The following is a 14,828-nucleotide window of genomic DNA, read 5'->3' on the forward strand; positions in this document are numbered from 1 at the left end:
CAGTAAATCTAATTTTTGCTCTGGACACAACACTTTGGATTGGTTGGACACCTTGTCCCCTGTTGGGTGTAGTGTTTCCTCCCACCAGCCGTTACATCACTACAGAACAATGTAATCACTTAGTGAGGAGGAAGCATAGAGACCAGAGGGGGGGCAAAGAATCCAAAACATCCTAAAGTGTCAGGTACGAAATCCACTCATTGCTCATCAAGAGAGGAAAGGTTTAACTCACCACCTTCCCAGAAGATACATCTTAAACATGTTCTTTTTGAAGCTGCTTGTAATGTCCTTATTTTTGTGTCCGTGTCACTTTAGATATATTGAGGAGAATTCATCAAAACTGGAGCAGCCAGAATCTGGGGCAGATGTTTATGGCAACCAATCAGTTTCTATCTTTTATCTTTAAAGCTTAACACAACAAGCTGAAGATAGATGCTGATTGGTTGCCATCCACAGCTGATCCTGATTCTGGCTGATCCAGTTTTGATGAATTCCCCCCATTGTATGTAGATGTATCTGGCTATATTAATAAATACATTTTGCTTGGTGTATTCTAAATACACTTTACAACACTTGTACCCTAGACTTTGCCAGATTTGCGCAGAGTATTGTGCGCAGTACTGGAGGCCATATCTCCAGAAGGATATAGATACTCTAGAGAGAGTTCAGAGAAGAGCTACTAAACTAGTACATGGATTGCAGGAAAAAACTTACCAGGAAAGGTTAAAGGACCTTAACATGTATAGCTTGGAAGAAAGAAGAGACAGAGGGTCAAGTTTATTTGGGGACGAAAGGGGTATAGGATTAATAAACACACTCTTCTTCGCTCCCGGAAACAAGGGGGCCTGGGAGTTCCAGACCTCTGGAAATACTATCAAGCGGCACAATTGGCCCAATTTTCTGCTATCTATGCCAGAGGGGTTAAGCCTGTCTGGCATTCCATGGAACGTCAAGCAGTTCCCCTACACACCATTGATTACCTGGCCTGGAGACCGGCTCAATCTCGCCCCCCTGTGATGGCCCCCTCTCTCTCTCACTCCCTTTCCATTTGTGATACCATACACAAGTCTTTCAAGGTCACTTCCCCCTGGGCCCCCCTCTCCCACATTTTTCATAACCCAGATTTCCCTCCTGGCGAGGACATAGGGGCATTTAAATGGTGGACTGACAAAGGCCTTTACAGGATAGGCCACTTTTTGGACTGCTCGGGTCCTCTAACACTCTCTCATTATACCACTAAGCTAAAGATGCCACCTGGGGAGAGATTCCGTCTCACCCAAATCACGCATTTTCTCAACTCGCTTAGGGCTGGATCTTCTGAGCCCCTGCGGGTAACCCCGTATGAACAATGGTGTGCCCAATTTTCTGATGTTAGGGGAGGAATCTCTCTCATTTATGCACTACTGAATGACGCCCAAACCAAACCTACTTACATGCTCAAATGGGAGCAAGACCTCAACCTGGACTGGGACCTCTCGGACTGGCACGCCAATGTTGGACGCTCTTTTCGGGGAGTACACAACATTGGTCTCATGGAAGCTAATCTCAAGGTTCTCATGAGATGGTACTTGGTGCCCGCTAGACTGGCCGCTATGTTTCCCTCCACCTCCCCGACTTGTTTCCGTGGATGCAATCTGACTGGCACTCTTCTTCACACTTTTTGGGAATGCCCCAAGCTTAGGACGTTCTGGCAATGTATTTTTAAAATAGTCCGACAGATCACCGGTATTACCGTTCACCCGTCCCCGGCTCAGGCTCTGTTGTGCCAACGCATCCCCAAAGTCCCTAAACACACCCAGACGCTTATCTTTTACATCTTCCTCGGTGCCAAGATGACGATAGCCAAGCAGTGGAAGCAGCCTATTGTTTCAGCTCGTCTGGCTAAGCGTAAAATCTCCTGGATGATGACACAGGAAAAGATGTTTAGTATTCTGGATGACTCCAAAGAAAAGTTTGAAATGATTTGGGAACCCTGGGCGACCTTTGTAAATGTTTCTATTTGAGGAGAGTGGATACGGTTCTATGTGCTGGTCCTTTCCTCCATTTTACCCTTGTTAATTTTTGACTCCCTCAACGTCTTCAGTGGCTGGGCCGCAGGAACCTACTTCTTTCCTTGTCTCTCCTATCCCCTTTCTCTCTTTTCTCTCTCCTGCCTGTCTGCTTCTTCTTCCATTCCGCTATCTTCTTTTTCCTCACTCTAATGTTGGTTATAATGTCTCCATAACGTTCTGCTGACGAACTCAACTGCAAGGGCTCCTAGGACACGATCTGGAGTTCTTTTTTTTTTTTTTTTGTCTCAGTTGGATATGGTTCGGAGAATTCTAACCTTTTGTAGTTTGGGTTTATCTCTGGGCCCACCTGGGGCCGATTTATAAGCAACCTTTATGTTTTACGCCTTTGGATTGTAGATTTTATATTCTCTGTTTTGGTCACTGCCAATTTGCATAGTTGACATGTGGAGTGCTTCCCCTGAGACACAGTATGCTCCCTTCTGGGGTGTCTTGGGGGTGGTGCTCTACTATTACGGGGGCGACCCCCCGATACAACTTGATAGTGCCCATGTTTTGAGTTGTAATTGTAACACTGACTGCTTTTTTTTTTTTTTCCATCCTTATGGGCTCCTGTATTGCGGGCTGCCTTGTACTCCGCAGGCCCACTCCACTGGACCATAATATTCTGTTTTCTGACCTTTCTTTGTTCTGGGGTCGTCTTTATTGCTGTATCATTTCTGAGGTTGCATGTTTTTTGTTATTCTTTAATAAAAATTATTGAGAAACAGAAGAGACAGAGGGGATATGATAGAAACTTTTAAATACATAAAGGGAATCAACTCGGTAAAGGAGGAGAGCATATTTAAAAGAAGAAAAACTACCACAAGAGGACACAGTTTTAAATTAGAGGGGCAAAGGTTTAAAAGTAATATGAGGAAGTATTACTTTACTGAGAGAGTAGTGGATGCATGGAATAACCTTCCTGCAGAAGTGGTAGCTGCAAATACAGTGAAGGAGTTTAAGCATGCATGGGATAGGCATAAGGCTATCCTTCATATAAGATAGGGCCAGGGACTATTCATAGGATTCAGATATATTTGGCAGACTAGATGGGCCAAATGGTTCTTATCTGCCGACACATTCTATGTTTCTATGTTTCTATATGAAAACGTCCAAAGCAAAAACAGATTTCAGGTTCTCATTGATCCATCATAAGTTTTATTCTGAAGAAGACATTAACATCAGAATTATAACAACCGAGGATTAGGAAAGCACGCAAGTCGTGTGAAACGCGTCACCTTTTGTCCCCTGCTGTAAGCCTTGTACCATCTGTGCTTATTTTATTTCATTTTCTCCTGAATAAACATTTTTGAAATTGCATCTTATGGGAAGTGCAGCCATTCCTCATCCTTTTCATCCATGATTTTCTGCAGCAGTGGTACCTTGGTTTGGATGTTTGTTCATTTCTAGCCCAGCAGACCCACTTGGAGCAGCGTTACCTGTATTTTATAACAACCGAGGAGCTGAATGTTTTTTTTTCACTTGATGTTTTCACCCATAAGAATCAATAATGTGGTATGTCTGGAATCTCCTAGATCTTATAGTCAGACGTGTGAAAGAAAGAGCTAAAAATATTAAGAAGTAACAATCATCCCAGTCCTACAGGCATCCAAATCATACACACTAAAACCAGCGCTGTGTAAAGATAAAACATTTAAAATAACCCTCCAAAAATACTGTATATACTTGAATATAAGCCGACCTGAATATAAGCTGAGGCACCTAATTTAATAAAAAAAATGAAAAAAATGTATTGACTCGAGTATAAGCCTAGGGTGGGAAATGCAGCAGCTACTGGACCCAACTGGACCACCACAAGACCTAAAACAGGGGCTTCGGGCATGGTGCAGGGGCTACGAACATGGTACAGGAGATGCAGGGCTGTGGGCATGGTACAGGAGATGGTACAGGCATGATACAGGAGATGGTTCGGGCATGGTACAGGAGATGGTACAGGCATGGCACAGGAGATGGTACACAGGCATGGCAAATGAGATGGTACACAGGCATGGCATAGGAGATGGTACACAGGCATGGCACAAATGGTACAGGCATGGCACAGGAGATGCAGTGCTGCGGGCATGGTACAGGAGAATCTCTGTACCATGCCCGTAGCACTACATCTCCTAAGGAGATGCAGGGGCTGCGGAGGAGTCTCACTTACCTTTCCACCTTGCATTTAAAAATGGCACCGCCCGGCGCCAACACATCACCGCACATGCACCGTCTGAATATGAATCTCTGTACCATGCCTGCAGCACTACATCTCCTAAGGAGATGCAGGGGCTGCGGAGGAGTCTCGCTTACCTTTCCGCCTTGCATTTAAAAATGGCGCCGCCCGGCGCCAACACATCACCGCGCATGCGCCATCTGCCCAGGAATAGGCGAACGTGTACGGGCTATCCCGAGTGCGCACTGACCGGGAAAAAGGTAAGTGAGGCTGTGACTCAAGTATTAGCCGAGGGGGGCTTTTTTGGCATGAAAAAACATGCTGAAAAAGTCGGCTTATACTCGAGTATATACGGATTCTAATGCTTTGCATGCAATGAGCTATCAGAGAGCTCAGACAGTCTGAAGTCCAATATATAAATCACCAACATAATTTAGAGAGTCTATTCTCCAGTGTCTCCGAGCACAAACACGGTCGTCTGATGACTAAGAGGTAATGAGTATTGAGAATAATCGGGGGGGGGGGGGGGGGACATTAAGCGCCAGAAATGGATAGATTTCTAATGAACTTGGTGGCTGTCATGGGACATAAGGGAAGAAGTGCGGAAGAGGGAGTGTGGAGAGGAAGGTCTCTCAGATGTTGATGCTGGGTCCATATGTAGGTGCCTTTAATCGACACTTCTTTGCCGATAAAGGCGTCCCATTTCCTGGAGAAGCCGGCTCAGGTATGGTAATCCTTAATGGCCTTATCAAGGTATTCCCTCAGGTATGGTAATCCTTAATGGCCTTATCAAGGTATTCCTTTCTCAGGAGGTTCAGTAGGTCTGATTTCACTTCTCTGATTGAAGGAGTCGTTGGCGTGGTCCATAGTCTGAGGATGCATAGAAGATGTAGTCCAAACCCCATTCAGTCTCATCTTCACTTGTATCCTCAAAGAATGTTGGCTGCCTCCCCTCAATTCAAATGGGATCTCCTCTATATCTTAGTCTCCTTAATCTTCGAAAAGTTGGCTTTCGCTGCATGGGATGAGGTTGCAAATCTATCTTCCTCATTGTTTACCTGAAAAGAAATGGAAACCCCAAAATCCCCCCATCTTGAAACAAGGGCCAGGAGAAAGGGAAGCAATGCTGGGAAAAAAAAGTATTGATACTTGCCTCGCAGAGGTGATGGCTACAAGGAATATCACCTAGGTGAGAGTATAGAGAGGGGTGTCCCTAATGGGTTACAAAGACCATTTCTGAATGACAGAGAGAACCAGATTTCCATTGAAGAACTGAATAGTGCACATCCCCTTAATGACCGGGCCATTTTTTGAAAATTGCGCGGTTGTGCGACACTGTACCCAAATAAAATCACTTCTGAACCGGAAGGATTTGCCCCCTAAATAACCAGGCCATTTTTTTGCAATTCGGCACTGCGTTACTTTAACGGACAATTGTGCGGTTTTGCATTGCTGTACCCAAATAAAATTGATGTCCTTTTTTTCCCACAAATAGAGCTTTCTTTTGGTGGTATTTGATCACCTCTGCGATTTTTATTTTTTGCGCTATAAACAAAAAAATAGCGACTATTCTGGAAAAAAAAAACAATATTTTTCACATTCTGCTATATAACATTCCCAATAAAAAACATGTAGAAATCTATTTTTTTTCATCATTTTAGGCCAATATTCTGCTACATATTTGTGGTAAACAAAAATCCCAATAAGTGTATTTTGATTGGTTTGTGCAAAAGTTATTGCATCTACAAACTACGGGAAAGATTGATGTCATTTTTATTTATTTATTTTTTTTACTAGTTATGGCGGCGATCAGCGATTTTCAGTGGGACTGTGACATTGCGGTGGACAGATCGGACACCTAACTGACATTTTTGACACTTTTGAGGGGACCAGTGACATTACTACAGTAATCAGTGCTAAAAATATGCACTGTCACTGTACTAATGACAGTGGCAGAGAAGGGGTTAACTCAGGGGCGATCAAAGGGTTAAATGTATGCATAGGGGATGTTTTCTAACTGTGAGGGGTACGGGCTTGTGGAATCAACACAGAGACCTAAATAGGAGGATCACAGGCGCTCTGTGCTGGTTCCTGAGAGAGCATCTGTCTGATGTGTTTACAGTCCTTCACTCTCCACAGGGAGTGATCGGGGGTGCCCAGGGGCAATCACGGCCACTGGCCCGGTGAGTCAGCTTCCCCGTTGGCTAATGGGGGCGTGAGCGTACCCCCAGGAGTGCTCTCGCGAACTGCCGTACAGGTACGGCGGTTCACGCATCCGAGCCAGCCTGCTGCAGTATGTCTGCGGCGGGCGCTCGGCAAGTAGTTAAAGGACTGAGGAACAGAATCTAAGCACTAGATCTTCAGCAGAGACCCCACAGACCCCTACTCTTTCATAGTAGTGAGAGCCAAAAGCTGGTGCAGACCCAGTCATTTTACCACCCGCCATCACTATTTTATTATGGTTTTTATTATTTTTCCTTGTCAGGCTGTTCTTGCTCTGATAAAGCAAACCATGGCAGCGAAGGGAAGGCCACAACCAAAGTGCTTTTAAATGATCATATCTATGGATTAGTGGGTATCAAGAAAAGACCATTGGCTGGAGGTGACCCCTATGCACTTGAGGTACTAGACTGCCCTGCTGTACATGTCATGTAAGGAAAAAAGACCTAAGTTAATAGAAAAACAGTAGATAATGTGATGACAATGTGATGACAATTGAAGGGTTAGCTATCAGTCCAGGGGCATAACTACAGGGGTTGCAGGGGTTGCAATTGCAACTGGGCCCCATGCTCCAGGGGGCATGTACGGCTCCCCTGTACACCTGGATAGGAGGGGCGGTGGGGGCAGCATGTACAGTAAAGAGATCACTTTCCTACTTTTTGCTCCTGTAGCTGCAGGACAAAAATGGAGGAGATTGGTTCCTCTGTATGCTGCCCCCGCCACTCCTCCTATCCAGTTCACTTGTGTTCTGCTGCCTCTGGGCCCCTGTGTGCTCTCCTGGTCCCCCCCCCCCCACACTGTGCTCCCTTTGCTCTCCTGCCGGCTGCTGCGGGAGATGTGTCACAATAGAGAACCAGGAAGGGGGTCGGTAAATATGTAATTTACCAGCTCCTTCCTTTTCTGAATGGACAGAGTCATAGTCAGTGACATTGTAAAAAAATTAAAATAAAATGATAAAAATAATACAATTAACCGGTTAACCACTGCCTGCCACAGTTATACTGCGGCAGGCAGCCGCTCCTGCGCGAACCTATGCAGGCATACGTTGGTCACGCGCCTGCAGCTGGGGGCAAGAGGGCGCCACGCTTCCGTCCCCACTCGGCAACACGGGGAAGATGGCTCCAATTGCCGACTGACACCCGCGATCATTCCCCGCTGAGAGAGAGGGATGGTCAGCTGTTGTAAACACAGCTGACGTTCTTTTCCCTGGAATGATCACAGAGTGCCTGTGATCCTTCTGTATAGGAACACATGTCTCTATGATCATTTTACAAGCCCCTTCTCCCACAGTTAGAAACACGCCCCTAGGTACACATTTAACCCCTTTGATTACCCCTGGTGTTAACCCCTTCCCTGCCAGTGTCATTATTACAGTGACAGTGCATATTTTTAGCACTGATTAACGGCCGATGTGGACGCTCTGAGGAGTGATGAACCCCTGGACTACTGGGTGGGCAGGCTTGACCTCTGGCCAGAGCTTGCACAATTTGCAATGGAACTGTTGGCTTGCCCCCCATCCAGTGTCCTGTCCGAAAGGACGTTCAGCGCAGCAGGGGGGATCGAGACCGATAAGCGCACTCGCCTAGCTCATGACAGTGTAGACCACCTCACATTTATAAAAATGAATGAGGCATGGATCTCTGAGGAATTCAACACAAGTGACCACCAGTAGACCATGTTTCATTCAATTCCTCATCACAGGCCACAAATATCTGCCAGACCGCCATCAACCCACAACAATTCCTGGTCCTTGTCTTCACTAAATTCAGCGGCATAAAAGGCATTTCATGTCCATTGACTGGCTAATTTTTGGGGCCAATACAGGCCGACACTTACTGTTCTGTGTACTGTGAATGCCTACTGTACCTCTAGCCATCATATACTATGTTCTTTGCTGTCAGTTCAACCCATGTGAGCTAATTTTTGCAGCCTATGCAGGCCAACACTTACTGTTCTGTGTACTGTGAATGCCTAGTGTACATCTAGACATCATATACTACATTCTTTGCTGTCAGTTCAACCCATGTGAGCTAATTTTTGCCGCCTATGCAGGCCGCCACTTACTTCTGTATACTGTGAACCCCTACTGTACCTCTAGCCATCAAAAACTAAGTTCTTTGCTGTCAGTTCAACGCATGTGAGCTAATTTTTGCAGCCTATATAGGCCGCCACTTACTTCTGTATATTGTGAACGCCTACTGTACCTCTAGCCATCAAAAACGAAGTTCTTTGCAGTCAGTTCAACCCATGTGAGCTAATTTTTACAGCCTATACAGGCCGACACTTACTTCTGTATACTGTGTGAATGCCTAATGTACCTTTAGCCATCATATACTAAGTTCTTTGCTGTCAGTTCAACCCATGTGAGCTAATTTCTGGAGCCTATACAGGTCGCCACTTTCTTGTGTATACTGTGAATTCCTACTGTACCTCTAGCCATCACATACTACATTCTTTGTTGTCATTTCAACCCATGTGAACTAATTTTTGCCGCCTATGCAGGCCGCCACTTACTTCTGTATACTGTGAACCCCTACTGTACCTCTAGCCATCAAAAACGAAGTTCTTTGCTGTCAGTTCAACACATGTGAGCTAATTTTTGCAGCCTATACAGGCCGCCACTTACTTCTGTATATTGTGAACGCCTACTGTACCTCTAGCCATAAAAAACGAAGTTCTTTGCTGTCAGTTCTACCCATGTGAGCTAATTTTTGCAGCCTATACAGGCCGACACTTACTTCTGTATACTGTGAACACCTAATGTACCTCTAGCCATCATATACTAAGTTCTTTGCTGTCAGTTCAACCCATGTGAGCTAATTTCTGGAGCCTATACAGGTCGCCACTTTCTTGTGTATACTGTGAACGCCTACTGTACCTCTAGCCATCACATACTACATTCTTTGCTGTAATTTCAACCCATGTGAACTAATTTTTGCAGCTTATACAGGCCGACACTTACTGTTCTGTGTACTGTGAATGCCTAGTGTACATCTAGCCATCATATACTACATTCTTTGCTGTCAGTTCTACCCATGTGAGCTAATTTTTGCAGCCTATACAGGCCGCCACTTACTTCTGTAGATTGTGAACGCCTACTGTACCTCTAGCCATCAAAAATGAAGTTCTTTGCTGTCAGTTCAAACCATGTGAGCTAATTTTTGGAGCCTATACAGGCCGACACTTACTTATGTATACTGTGAACGCCTACTGTACCTGTAGCCATCAAAAACGAAGTTCTTTGCTGTCAGTTCTACCCATGTGAGCTAATTTTTGGAGCCTATACAGGTCGCCACTTATTTGTGTGTACTGTGAACGCCTACTGTACCTCTAGTCATCATATACTAAGTTCTTAGCTGTCAGTTCAACCCATGTGAGCTAATTTTTGCAGCCTATACAGGCCGCCACTTACTTCTGTAGATTGTGAACGTCTACTGTACCTCTAGCCATCAAAAACAAAGTTCTTTGCTGTCAGTTCAAACCATGTGAGCTCATTTTTGGAGCCTATACAGGCCGAAACTTACTTATGTATCCTTTGAATGCCTACTGTACCTGTAGCCATCAAAAACGAAGTTCTTTGCTGTCAGTTCAACCCATGTGAGCTAATTTTTGGAGCCTATACAGGTCGCCACTTATTTGTGTGTACTGTGAACGCCTACTGTACCTCTAGTCATCATATACTAAGTTCTTAGCTGTCAGTTCAACCCATGTGAGCTAATTTTTGCAGCCTATACAGGCCGCCACTTACTTCTGTATACTGTGAACACCTACTGTACCTCTAGCCATCAAAAACGAAGTTCTTTGCTGTCAGTTCAACGCATGTGAGCTAATTTTTGCAGCCTATACAGGCCGCCACTTACTTCTGTAGATTGTGAACGTCTACTGTACCTCTAGCCATCAAAAGCAAAGTTCTTTGCTGTCATTTCTACCCATGTGAGCTAATTTTTGCAGCCTATACAGGCCGACACTTACTTCTGTATACTGTGAACGCCTACTCTACCTCTAGCCATCAAAAATGTAGTTCTTTGCTGTCAGTTCAACTCATGTTAGCTAATTTTTGGAGCCTATACAGGCCGCCACTTACTTATGTATCCTGTGAACGCCTACTGTACCTCTAGCCATTGAAAACAAAGTTCTTTGCTGTCAGTTAAACCCATGTGGGCTAATTTTTGGGGCCTGGAATGGCCGACACTTACTTCTTTATCCTGTGAATGCCTAATTTTTCTGACTGGAAATTAAAATCAATGGGTCTGTAAAGGTTCCGCCAAATTGTGGAATGGATGCGGACCCATTTTACAGATGTGTGAATGGACACTATATGTATTAGACAATGTATTTACCGGCTGCTGTCAGTTCTGGCTGATTTATGAAAAAAAAATATATATTTTTTGCTGTAAAAAAAAAAAAAATTAGGGCAACTTTTTCAATTGCAATACTTCTTTTTTGACATTGTCCATGTGCTGGGACTATTTGTGCACAGCTAGTACGTCTTTTGTGGCTGCAAATATGACCTAAAGGTTTTTAAAGTTCGCCTCCCATTAAAGTCAATGGGGCCCACCGCGAACTCAGGCGGACTTTTGAGAAAATTTGCGGCTGGCGTTCGCGAACCACCCCGGCCAATGTTCGTCCATCCCTATTCACCACATTCACAAAGCTCTGGGGAAAATGAGTGTAACTGCACTTGCAAAGTGCACAGCCTATTTGCCTTTAGTAAATCCACCCCATTGCGCTTAGCCATTAACCACCTCATTCCAGACACTTTCACCCCCTTCCTGCCCAGGACATTTTTTAGCTTTCAGCACTCTCATACTTTGAATGACAATTACTCAGGCTGACAACTCTGTACCCAAATGAAATGTGTATCTTTTTTTTTTTCAGCTAGAAATTTCTTTTGGTGGTATTTAATCACCACCAAGTTTTTTTTATTGTTTGCTATATAAGTGAAAAAAATACAGAGAAGTAAAAAAAAAAATAAAAGTTTTTCTAAGTTTGTGTTTTAAATCAATCAGATCAATACTGATGTACTGATTGCCCATCTCATTTCTTGAGGACCTAAAAAGCCAGGACAGTACAAATCACCCCCAAATTACCCATTTTTGGAAAATAGACAATCTAAGGCATTTAGTAAGAAGAATGGTGAGTTTTTTAAGTTGTAATTTTTTTGTCAAAATTGTTTGAAAAATGAAGAAGTTTTCATTTTAACAAGTTATTTCTTACAGCTTAGGCATATTTACAATTACACCCAAAAACACATTCTGCTATGCCTCCTGAGTATGGGCATAGCTCATGTGTGAGACTTTTTCACAACTTAGATGCATAGAGGGGTCCAAAATCTAAAGAGCACCTTCAGGCTTTCTAGGGGCATAAAATACATATCTAATTTTGTGACTACCTATCACATTTTTTGAGGCCCTGGAGCATCAGGACAGTGAAAACACCCACAAAATGACCACATTTTGGAATGCAAACACCCCAAGGTATTTTCTGAAAGGCATAATAAGTCTTTTAAAAGTGTATTTTTTTTTTTGCCACACGTTTTTGGAAAACACAGAAAGAAAATTATCATTATTATTATTATTTATTTATTTATTTACTTATTTATTTATTTACACAAAGTTGTCAATAATAGGATATTTCTCATACACAGCTTAGAATTACTTAAAATTAAAACCCAAAATTAATTCTGCTCCCCCTCCCAATAATGGGGATACCACATGTGTGAGACTTTTTTACTGTCTAGACTGATTATATACAGTATCTCACGTAAAACTGAGTACACCCCTCTCATTTTTTGTAAATATTTTATTCTATCTTTTCATGTGACAACACTGAAGAAATGACACTTTGCTACAATGTAAAGTAGTGAGTGTACAGCCGTTATAACAGTGTAAATTTGTCGTCCTCTCAAAATAACTCAACACACAGCCATTAATGTCTAAACCACTGGCAACAAAAGTGAGTACACCCAAGAGTGAAAATGTACAAACTGGGCCCAATTAGCCATTTTCCCTCCTCGGTGTCATGTGACTCGTTAGTGTTACAAGGTCTCGGGTGTGAATGGGGAGCAGGTGTGTTAAATTTGGTGTTATCGCTCTCACTCTCTCATACTGGTCACTGGAAGATCAACATGGCACCTCATGGCAAAGAACTCTTTGAAAAAAAAAAGAATTGTTTCTCTACATAAAGATGGCCTAGGCTATAAGAAGATTGCCAAAACCCTGAAACTGAGCTGCAGCACGGTGGCCAAGACCATACAGCGGTTTAACAAGACAGGTTCCACTCAGAACAGGCCTTGCCATGGTCGACTAAAGAAGTTGAGTGCACATGCTCAGCGTCATATCCAGAGGTTGTCTTTGGGAAATAGACGTATGAGTGCTGCCAGCTTTGCTGAAGAGGTTGAAGGGGTGGGGGTCAGCCTGTCAGTGCTCAGACCATACGCGCACACTGGATCAAATTGGTCTGCCTGGCTGTCATCCCAGAAGGAAGCTTCTTCTAAAGATGGTGCACAAGAAAGCCCTCCAACAGTTTGCTGAAGACAAGCAGACTAAGGACATGGATTACTGGAACCATCTCCTGTGGTCTGATGAGACCAAGATAAACTTATTTGGTTCAGATGGTGTCAAGCGTGTGTGGTGGCAAATAGGTGAGGAGCAAAAAGACAAGTGTGTCTTGCCTACAGTCAAGTATGGTGGTGGGAGTGTCATGGTTTGGGGCTGCATGAGTGCTGCCAGCAAAGGTGAGCTACAGTTCATTGAGGGAACCATGAATGCCAATATGTACTGTGACATACTGAAGCAGAGCATGATCCCCTCCCTTCAGAGACTGGGCTGCAGGCCAGTATTCCAACATGATAACGACCCCAAACATACCTCCAAGATGACCACTGCCTTGCTAAAGAAGCTGAGGGTAAAGGCGATGGACTGACCAAGCATGTCTCCAGACCTAAACCCTATTGAGCATCTGTGGGGCATCTTCAAATGGAAGGTGGAGGAGCGCAAGGTCTCTAGCATCCACCAGCTCTGTGATGTCATCATGGAGGAGTGGAAGAGGACTCCAGTGGCAACCTGTGAAACTCTGGTGAACTCCATGCCCAAGAGAGTTAAGGCAGTGCTGGAAAATAATGGTAGTCACAGAAAATATTGACACTTTGGGCCCAATTTGGACATTTTCACTTAGGGGTGTACTCACTTTTGTTGCCATCGGTTTAGACATTAATGGCTGTGTGTTGAGTTATTTTGAGGGGACAGCAAATTTATACTATCTATCTATCTATCTATCTATCTATCTATCTATCTATCTATCTATCTATCTATCTATCTATCTATCTATCTATCTATCTATCTATCTATCTATCTATCTATCTATCTATCTATCTATCTATCTATCTATCTATCTATCTATCTATCTATCTATCTATCTATCTATCTATCTATCTATCTATCGTATTGAATTATTTGACATATATTGTATAATTGTGTATAACTTTTCCTGTCTCTGTGTCTCATGTGCTCCTCGCTGTGCTGGGAGTGTTCAGTGTCAGCGTCCCCCGGGAAGGTACGGATAAAGTTATAATAAAATCATTGCATTCTGCTATGAAAACCATCCCATTGCCATTCATTGTAATCAATAATCCTCACTTAGCTGGGAGGGGCCCCAGGAGAGTCCCGGCAGGGAGGGCGGGAGAGGAGCTGTGATCTTTCTAAGAAGGTGACACCTCTGTAATTATGTATCCAGGTGACAACGTCCTCTGTGTATTCACACAACTATACTGTGTACTGATAGAATGATCCAGGTGAGCAGGTGGAGGATGGAGGGAGGGGGGAGGATGGAGGGAGGGGGAGCGCAGTCTGCCAGCTGCTCATACAATCCATGATTATACAGATAGACAGAAGACATCCCTGTGAGATGTTAAAAATAAAGTTTACAGAAAATGACATTTCTGATCAAGCTGATATCGTTATTATTAACCAGTTCAGCTCCAGATCCATGTTCACATTTCATCTATGGGCCTATCCATTCATCAATAACTTAGTTATGATACAGAAGTGAGGCATTTATTTACTTAGTTATTGGGGTGAATGTTTCCATGACATTGTCTTGCAAGAGTGACCTAATTATCTGTATATATAAAAGGCAAAAGAAACAAAAAAACAAAAAAAAAAATGAAATAAATATATTTTTAAAAGTTTGTCCAGTGATTATAAAAAGAAAGTTACAAAAGTGGGTCTGTAAGCGATTTGAGAGGCAATATACTTGACATTGCCCCAAAATTTGCCCAATATCCTTTCAGCAACTATCACCATATTAATAATCAGAAATCATGGACATCTGTCCAACATTCACCATGGATTCCCCGGCATGTGATAACATCTCTTCTTCAGTAGAAA

The sequence above is a fragment of the Pelophylax lessonae genome (assembly GCF_965119305.1).
Source record: "Pelophylax lessonae genome assembly, chromosome: 1".
Classification (NCBI taxonomy): Eukaryota; Metazoa; Chordata; class Amphibia; order Anura; family Ranidae; genus Pelophylax; species Pelophylax lessonae.